The following is an 8,871-nucleotide window of genomic DNA, read 5'->3' on the forward strand; positions in this document are numbered from 1 at the left end:
TGATTATGTTTAACAAGTCTGGTTGCAGATTTTAGAGCTCGATTGGTTTTGCTCCATTTAGATTTTGTCATTTGAAGTGTATCTTTTTTTGGTTAAGAACAGATCAATAGGTTCATGGAAGAATGGATGAAATGTTAGTTTACAAGTGAATAGCTTTGCTTAACTTAGCAGTTCTCAACCTGTGGGTCGTGACCCGTTTGGGGGTCGAATGACCCTTTCACAGGGGTTGCCTAAGACCATCGGAAAACACACACATATATAATACACATATATATATGTATTACATATTGTTTTTGTGATTAATCACTATGCTTTAATTATGTTCAATTTGTAACAATGAAATTGGGGGTCACCACAACATGAGGAACTGTATTAAAGGGTCGCGGCATTAGGAAGGTTGAGAACCACTGGCTTAACTTGAATCAACCAAATAGAAGCTGATATGCAAGAAGTTCCACACTGCAGGCCTTTGTCCTAAAGGCACCTGGCACAAGCTAAATACAGACACTGGAAGCACAAGAGCCATATGCAATCCTGCCCTTTGGCAGATGCACTGGCTTGGGCTGCCTTTGAATAGCCAGATGAGCCCGGTCTGACTTCAGAGCTTTGAGATTTGCTCAAATCAGAGGTAATGACATTTGCATTTAAATAGCCCCAAGGAGGAATAATTCAAAGTAGTGTGCCTATTAGAACCTAATCATGAGTGTGAATATTTGAGAAATTTGACAAGAAAACTCTAAGAAGCACAGAAATTAGTTACTGAAGTTATCTCTATGGTCAGTATTTGTTCATTTTCTATTTATAGTGCCTTGATATAAAGTCATAGTGCCTTGATATTTGCAATACAATGATATCTCTTTTAAAATTTGCCTTTAATATAATGCTGGTGTGGGTAGGAATAATGACTAATAATAATAATAATGTTTGGGGCTATAAATATATGATAAATACCTTAGTAGATATTAATATTCATAAACAAAATAGAGTGAATAACTTAAAAAGAAAGAAAATACCAAGTATTGATGAACATGTAGAGCATCCAGGACTCAATTTGACTGTGGATGTGAGCGTAAATTTGTACAACCTCTTTGGACAATTTCTTATCAGTGTCTACTAAAATGGAACCTAGCCCAGCTGGTGTGGCTCAGTGGTTGATCATCAACCTATGAACCAGGAGGTCACTGTTTGATTCCAGGTTAGGGCACATGCTGGGTTGTGGGCTAGATCCTCAGTAAGGGGTGAGCCAGAGGCAGCCGATTGATGATTCTCATTATTGATGTTTCTGTCTCTTTCTCCTTCCCTCTCCTTTCTTCTCTCTGAAATCAATAAAATAAAAAAATGGAACATAAACATACCCTATGACCCAGCTACTCCACTTCTAAGTATATAATCATCAGAAACATATACATGTGTTTTTTGTTGTTGTTGTTTTTAAAGGCATACAAGAATATTCATAGCAGTATTTTTGTTAAAAGTATAACACTAGAATCAGTTCCAATGACCCCATTTTTTTGATCTGTGACTACTGACAGTTTTTATGACTCATCTTTTCTTCTCCTAAGTGTGTCTCGCATCTGGGAAAGCTGACAAGAAAACCTGGGTTCTCCCTTCTTTGGCAAACGCAAGAGATTCAAACCATGCAAACCCCTCCTCTATAGGATCTGTTATCCGGGCCCCACCCAACCCCTAGCCAAAATAAACACCCAGATAACGTCTTTCCTTGATCTCAAGCCATTTCAGAACTGCTTGAGAGGCTAGTCCTGCCTGCTCTCTCCAGAACCCTCAGTTATGTAAGTAATAAACCTTTTTTATACCCTCTTGGTGTGTGTGTATGTGGTGTCCTCATTCTCAGACATCTGAATTAAAATTTCTGTGAGGGTTTTATCTGCCTCTGCAGGTTATCATAGCAATGGCAAACCAGCATATTACTTTGTTCCTGTTTCTTTTCCTTTTATTTTTTTTTTCAGGAGAGAGAAACAGACACAGCTTGTTTATTAGGAATGCAGGAAGGAGGCCTTCTTCCACAAACAGGGCGCGACTTCTCAGGGTCTGTATCAAGAGCAAGACAACAGTTGAAAATCATATTCCTGAGAAGAAGCAAAGAAATTACAATTTTGCAAACAAACACAACAGGTGATTTCAACAAAAGATTAAAAGCACATTTTTTTCTTTTACACAGAACCACATTTCAAGTATTCCAGATGACAGGACAAACCCAACACAGGAGGTAAGGGCAAGGACTAGTGAATCAAAGGTTCCTCCTGCTCATGGAGGGAAAGCGCTGCTCCCCGAGGATTGGGGTATCACCAGAGCTGACCTGCGCCTGGTACCTTGGCCACCCATGGCCACTGCCCCAAGGAAGGAATAAAGAACGTGGGAACAGCTGGATGGGGCCTGCAGCTATGGTGATAGAGGAGCAGCAAGGACCAACACTGTGCTTCCGGCAGGATAGGGGTGGTGGCAACCTAACCTACCCAGTCCTGGGAGCAGCGCTGAGCTCTTAATGTCAGGTGTCCAAGGTTAGCAGTTTGAGATAGCTGATTTTTTTAAATAAATAGAAACATATGTTTATTCTTTCAAATGCCATACTATCTCCAATTTTAGTCAATTTGTAAACTATAAATTATATTATTTGTGCCATAGTTCGTGGTATTTAAGTTAGAAGATAAGCACCAAACCTATTTTTTTAAAGTATCTAAGAGCTATGGCTTTCCCCAGGGGGGCACTACACAGCCTATAGGTGTGACCTTGCTCCCTTTCCTTAAATAACAGAATGTTTCTGACACACTTTCCTTTTTCTCCCATGAAACTTTCTTTTTTTATTTTTTTATGATGTTTTATTGATTTCAGAGAGGAAGGGAGAGGAAGAGAGAGATAGAAACATCAATGATGAGAGAGAATTATTGATCGGTTGCCTCCTGCATGCCTCACACTGGGGATCAAACCCTCAGCCTCTGAGCAAGTGCCCTGACCGGGAATTGAATTGTGACCTCCTGGTTCATAGGTCCACGCTCAACCACTGAGCCACGCCATCAGGGCCCATGAAACGTCTCTTGAAGAGAGGCATCCGTTTTAATCAGAGTGTGGGAAAGCAAACCTGCTTGGCACGATCTCAGGAGTTGAAAGCTTATGGCTGTGCTGACTGATGCGCTTCTGGTGGCCCAGAGTTCAGAGGAAGGTCATGTGCCAGGCCCCGCAGGCCGCTGCTGGGGCTTCACTGGGAGGGTCTCTTCCACAGAAGAAAAATCACGGCAGAGTGCCCGATGCAGAGAACCCCAGCTTGCCCTGAGGGGATCTGTAAAATGCCCTTAAAATGTTCATATTTGATATTTCCTGAAACACACTGTCATTGACCCTCATACTCCCAAGCCTCTGAAGGGCCACCAGGCTTTCAGTCAACAGGTTAAAACACTGGCCATCAGGTAATTCTTCAGGATGTCGGACTCCTAGTTGTTGTTGCTCAGCATCCTGTGAAGCCACCTGAAGCCCACGTTGAGCACAGAAGAGGGCCAGGCGACCCAGGCAGCCAGTTCAGTCACAGCCCCAGTACAGTGGCAGAAGGGCTGCAGGCAGAGGGTACACTGCTGGTGGGTGATGCGGGGGTCCTGTTCATGCTTCCATTGCATCTTCCAGTTGGGCGTGTGCTGGGAGCAGCAGGTGCATATGGCATGGCTTCCTTGCAGGGCACACACATAATCCTGGGCTGTTGTGAGACTGGCAGGCTTTGATGATGTGTCCCCAGAGGCCTGCGGAGCTCCCTGCTCACTGGGAAGGGTCCCCGCTACCCCCCCCCGCCCCCTGTCTTCAGTACTGGGGCACTGTCAGCACAGGACCAAGGCTGGCTGACATCCCAAGATTGGCTGTCTACATCTGACAGCTCCTCCGAAAGTGCCCTCCTTGTCTGAGAAAGACCTCCTGACTTTGAGCTGCAGCATGTCCTGCGTGATCTTGCTCCTGGTGGCCATGCTCCGCACATCTTCCTCACTGCGGCTATTGTCTGGGTACTGGAGAAGGTACGCCTCCACCAGGTTGTTGAGGATGTGGTTTTTACAGATCCGCTCCACCGACTGCTGCACGTAGAGTGCTCCATCCAGCTCGAGTAGCAGGCTGAGCAGAAGGTGTGCATTCAGGGCTGCAGGCTCACACAGTTGTGCCCCAGGTCCTGGCAGATGATGCATGTGAGCGTCTTCTTCCTTCTTGTCTGGCTTCACCCTGTAGGATACTGTGGGTGTCCCTAAACTGGTCTGTGACCAACAAATGCATGTTCAGGTCAGGTCAGGCTCCTTGTCTCCTCTCATTTTCTTCTTAATGGGCCTCAGACCCTCCCTATCATGCAGTTCTGATGGAGGAAAGAATGCTCCCTCTCTGTCTGGGACAGATGAAGGGATCCTTGGAGGTTTCATCACTTGTCACAATGGACCACACCCTTTCCAGAAAAGTGCCTCACCCCTGCAGGCAGAGCTGGATGGCAGTGCTTGCCCTGTAGTGGGCTCTATGGAAGAGGTAGAGGCCTAGGGGAAGAGTTCCAACATTGATGCTGATGCCTGGGGTTCCTCAAAGCATGCATGAGTGGTGGGTGACAATGGCAGAACCTAGGGATAGTCACCTCGCCCTGCACCTGAGGTATCTTTGTTTATGTGGAACATGTTTTCTTTATTAGCGTCAAAGGAGACATGTGTCATGCCTCGTTTTTCATTTAAAGATTCCTAGAGGTATGCCACGTTGTGTTCTGGATCATTCTTCTTGTACACCAACCAAGTAGACGACATTCCCACCTGTTAAGGACAAGTAAGTCTGCTTCTTAACTCCCTCCAGCTTGTTAATTACTATTCCATCGGTGTTGATATCTTCCAGCAACACTGGAGCAGATGTTTCATCCACTATAATGTTACAGTGACCTCCAGAGACCAATCTATTGCCAGGGAATGAAAGGTCACAACCTCTCCTCCACCACATAGTCCATTCTCCTTTCCTTAGGAGGACCTGTGACTCAGCTTCCTCATGGCCCAAACAGATGAGCCTCCCCTACTGCTGCTGCTGCTGCAGAGGCTGCTCACCTTCCCTGGCTGCTCCATCAGATTCACATCTGCGGAGACCCAGAAATGTTGGGACAGGCTGCGCCTGCTGCTCTTCTCTGTGGCTGGCCTTCTGGTATCAGTGCCTCTTCTGTGCACAGCCTCCCACCTGCCCCTTGCCCACCCATGCTGCTGGGAACGCACTGAACCCCACCTTGTTCCTGTTTCTTAAGTTGCCTGTCGGATTATAAATGCTTGGTACTGAAATAAATTTTCATAAAAACTACAAAATTTTTGAATTTAAGGTTTACGTTTGTTTCATATATGAAAGTCCATCTATGGTACATATATTTTTCTTAAAATATTTAAGAATCTTTAACTTAAAATTCTGAGTGAGTTTTTTCACCATTATTAATTAGATGAAAAAAAATATTAAAAGGCCAGAGTAAAAAGGCAAAGAAAAAGAAAGAAGGGGCATCAAAATGGAAGGACAAAAATAAAACCATCTCCATTTGCAGATGACATCCTATATAATTGACTGAACAGCGGAACGACCAGTCGCTATGACGCACACTGACCACCAGGGGGCAGACACTCAACGCAGGAGCTGTCCCCTGGTGGTCAGTGTGTTCCTACAGGGGGAGCGCCACTTAGCCAGAAGCAAGGCTCACGGCTAGCAAGCGCAGTGGTGGTGGTGGTAGCCTCTCCCACCTCCGTGGCAGTGCTACGGATGTACCCTGGGGAACAGGCCTAAGCTGGCAGTCAGACATTCCCTAAAAGCTCCCAGACTGCGAAAGCACGCAGGCCAGGATGAGGGACCCCCCTGAGTGTACGAATTTCTTGCACCAAGCCTCTAGTGAAATATAATAAAGAACATAGATATAAACCCTCAAATTTATAGTCAAATACTTTTGATAATAGTACCAAGAGCATTCAATGGGGAAAAGACATTCTTTTTAACAAATAATGTTAGGAAAATAGAATATCCACATGCAAAAGAATGGACCTTTACTTTACATCATGTATAAGAATTAAGTAAAAATGGATTCAAAAAATAAAAAGGATAAAACTCTGAGAAGAAAACATAGGAGGGAAGCTAAGCACTGGATTTGGCAATGATTTATTTGATATATAACAAAAACAGAGACAAAAAAAAATAGGTACTTTGGATTTCATAAAAATTAAAACCTTTTCTGTGTCAAAGGGCACTATCAACAGAATGAAAAGACAAATCATTAAATGAGAAAAAATATTTGCAAATTATATATATAGTAATGGATTAATATCCATAATATATAAAATGACTTCTAAAGCTAAATAATAAAAAATAACCTAATTCAGAAATGAATAGACATTTTTTGAAAGAAGATATACAAATGACAGATTCAGAGACATAGAAACATGGAACAGACTGATTAATATCAGAGGGAAGTGGGTTAAGGAGATGGGTGGGAGAGATTAACCAAAGAACTTACATACATATATGTGTAACCCCTGGACACAGAAAATAATGCGGTGAAGGCCTCAGTGGTGGTGGGTGCGGGGTGGAGGGGGTCATTGGGGAAAAAGGGAGACCATCTGTAATACTTTCAACAATAAAAATAAGCAAACAAATAAATAATAAATAAGAAATGTAAAAAGACATCAATTGTTAAAATAAATTTTAAGGCTTGAATTTTCTAATCTGTCACATTTAGTCATTAAAGTGATTTGATAACTGCCAGATATGTTTCCTTTGGTGCTCAATAAACCAAGAGCAATCTTGATAATATGATTAATTAATGCAGGAGTGTTATGTATTTGTATATACTTCGAGATTTTTATTTTTATGTGGTTGATTACTAGATAACTGAGGAAAAACTAAGATTTATACAGACATAGTATGATATCTTAGGGTTGCTGCCTTGAAGTACAACTATATTCTTTCACAACATTTCCTTTGAAACTGCTGTCAGAAATGAATTCATTGTTTGATGAATCCTGGTTCAAGCAAGTATATATTTATATTCATGAGCTCAAATAATGGGTAGAGTTTTTAAAGATCTGGAGCATAACCATGCAGGACTAACCCTGAAGAGTTGCATGAATGATGTATACTTGAGCCAATGGTCTATACTTACTCAAGAGTTACTTAGACCCTCACTCCTCTGCTTAATTTATATGTTTAAAATTAGAACATCTGTGAGTGGATATACTGTGTTACATCCAGACAATGGAACATTATTCAGCAATAAAAACAAATGAACTATAAAATCATGAAAAGGCATAGAAGAACCTTTAATGTATGTTACTAAGTGAAAGAAGCCAATACAAACAGGATACCTACTGCATAATTGCAAGTATATGACATTCTGGAAAAGACATAGCTATAGAGACAGTAAAAAGACCAGTGGTTAAGAGGGTTTAGTCAAAGGGAGGAATGAATAGGCAGAGTACAAAGGATTTTTAGGACAGTGAAACTATTCTGTATGATACCACAATAGTGAATGCATGTCATTATACATCTGTCCAAACACATAGCATGTACAACACCACTAGTGAATCCTAATGTAAACTAAGCACTTTGGGTAATAATGATGTGTCAATGTAAGTTCATCAATTGTAACAAAAGTACCACTCTGGTGCAGGATGTTGATACTTGAGAAGGTTGTACACATATGTGAACAAGGGGATATATGGAAACTTTCTGTACTTTCTTCTCAATTTTGTTGTGAATCCAAAGCTACTTTAAAAAATAAAGTCTATTTTAAAAATTATAAACTCTAGTTAATGACAAGCAGAAAATTAAACATTTCATTGAGTTAATTCACTTACTCACTTGTTTTATAGTTACTTAGAACCTGTCTGTATTTTAAGACATTGAGGATCTTCATTTAAACAGTTAATATGAGACGTGCTACTGTGTAATCTTCGTCAAGTCACTTAACCTAACTGAAAAGGGAGATACAATTTTATACCTAGTTTAAGGGTATAATTAAATACAATGGCTAAAATATGAATAACTTATGAAATAAGTCTTCAATAAATATTAGTTTTTATTTGTTGTATTAGGACCTAAAACGGAATGTATCTGTACTTTAGACCTTTAAGACCTTTCCCATAATTAACTTTCTGAAACATACCTTTTAGTATATGAAACAAAAATAATTGATGAGAGCAATTTCATAAAAATGGAGGCCAAAGATTGTTTTTATTGACTATTTAATTGTGTTTATTTAGTTTATTCTGATTCTGATCATCACTATGTCCATAGACCAGATGAAGATTAGATCACCCCAAATAGGTGGTTGTCAACATTCTAGTTCTCAGAATACTGTAATGAAGATTTCACATTGATTTATGGTAATACATTCAAACTGGAAGTCTCATGCTTTTATTTTTTATTTTTAAATACATTTTTATTGATTTTAGAGAGGAATGGAGAGGAAGAGAAAGATAGAAGCATCAATGATGAGAGAGAATCATTGATCGTCTGCCTCCTGCACACCTCTCACTGGGGATCAAGCCTGCAGTAAGGCATGGGCCCTGACAGAGAATTGAACTGTGACCTCCTGGTTGATAGGCCAATGCTTAACCACTGAGCCACACCAGCAGGGCGAAGTCTTATACTTCTAAATAAGAATTTGACATTCAAATATTCTACTGGCTATACTCACTATCTACACTAATAAAAGAGAAACATGGTAATTAGCGTACGACTGCTACCCTTCCCATTGGCTAATCAGTGAGTATATGCAAATTAACTGTCAGCCAAGATGGCGGCCGGCAGCCAGGCACTGAAGCGAGCAGGGAGGCCTGCTTGCTCCAGTGACTGCGGACTCCAACGTTCCCCGCCTAACTTGCCGGCCTCTCAGCT

The 8,871-nt window shown here is 41.3% G+C and overlaps 1 pseudogene; it reads right to left on the reverse strand.

Annotated features, from left to right (window-relative positions):
• Nucleotides 1–3,246: 3,246 nt before the first annotated feature.
• The window catches only part of LOC102262885, a 25,005-nt pseudogene continuing 19,380 nt past the window's right edge, over nt 3,247–8,871 (reverse strand).

The sequence above is a fragment of the Myotis brandtii genome, unplaced genomic scaffold (assembly GCF_000412655.1).
Source record: "Myotis brandtii unplaced genomic scaffold, ASM41265v1 scaffold85, whole genome shotgun sequence".
Classification (NCBI taxonomy): domain Eukaryota; kingdom Metazoa; phylum Chordata; class Mammalia; order Chiroptera; family Vespertilionidae; genus Myotis; species Myotis brandtii.